This window comes from Nematolebias whitei, chromosome 22 (assembly GCF_014905685.2).
Source record: "Nematolebias whitei isolate Nwh7 chromosome 22, NemWhi1, whole genome shotgun sequence".
NCBI classification, from domain to species: domain Eukaryota; kingdom Metazoa; phylum Chordata; class Actinopteri; order Cyprinodontiformes; family Rivulidae; genus Nematolebias; species Nematolebias whitei.
In genome coordinates, this window is record NC_056519.1 from 568737 (window position 1) to 569997 (window position 1261).

The 1261-nt window shown below is 45.0% G+C and overlaps 1 protein-coding gene across 1 annotated transcript in view; it reads left to right on the plus strand.

The window, feature by feature from the left end:
- Window positions 1-1261, plus strand: part of LOC119428414 (deoxyribose-phosphate aldolase-like) — an 8531-nt gene that overhangs the window by 3707 nt on the left and 3563 nt on the right. The gene's annotated exons all lie outside the window — the stretch shown is intronic.

Sequence of the window (1261 nt, forward strand, 5' to 3'; positions counted from 1 at the left end):
ATGAACCTGTATAATAAATAAATAAATCTATGAACCTGTATAATAAAGTTTGAATGAATGACCAAAGGTCATGCCCATTAATCCAGGTATAAATCCATCCATGTTCAGGCAGGTCATCTGGACGGTTTCTATTGTTGCTGACATGGACTTCAATCTGAGGAGCCCACTAAACCTTTTTTAGTTTAGAAACCTGACTGAACATTGCTGAACTAATATCTGGATTACTGAGCATGAACTTTGGTGTTTTGAACCACTTGGCTGCCTTTTATTGGAGCTGACGGGGGAGAGGGCGGGCCCCAGAGGCTGTCTTCTCACCAGCAAACTGTTTTTTGCACTCTGGAAGTGAGCTGTTTGTGAGATTCAGTTTGGTTTGGTGGCTCCTCACACTGAAGAAGTCCTTCGGATGAAGGACGAAAGTCTCAGCAAAAAAAGAAACCGTCCAGATGACCTGGTTGAAATAATGAATTTGTTCTACCGCCGAGGTCCGCTAGGTGGCGACAAAGACGCTTTTCTGTTGGTGTGCCGACCGGCAATAAAGCCACGAAGAAGAACTTGAGCGAGGCCAGTTTTAGCAGAAGGCGGGAGTTCAACACGAAGCTCCGTCATCGAGCAGGACCTGGAACCACCTGGGACAAGTGCATCTCGCTGGTCCCACTCGTCCAGGACCACACCGTCATCTGTCATCTGCAGGTGGATCCAACATGGCGGGCACGAACCCGGGAACTCACCTCGGTAAGGGTCGCGCTGCACGCGTCACGTGACTTCAGCTAATGAATAGAATTAAATCCAGGAGCAGTTCGTCACGTTCAAATGACAAATGCACATTATTATTATTTTTGTTTGAAAAGTTAAACACGAGCGGACGTTTGGTTGACTTTAACTTGGAGTTTAATGAGTAACAGAGGTTACTGACCTCCGGGATATTTCGTTAGTTTTCATTCTCTAATTTGACATTTATTAATATAAGTAGCCCATAACTACAGGGACAACATCTAATGGAAGTCTCATGACTGACCACAGATCAGTTAGTCCCTTAAACTCAGCTGCGATGCGTTCAATGAGCAACATCTAATGGAAGTCTCAAGACTGACCACAGATCAGTTAGTCCCTTAAACTCAGCTGTGATGCGTTCAATGAGCAACATCTAATGGAAGTCTCAAGACTGACCACAGATCAGTTAGTCCCTTAAACTCAGCTGTGATGCGTTCAATGACCAACATCTAATGGAAGTCTCAAGACTGACCACAGATCAGTTAGTCCC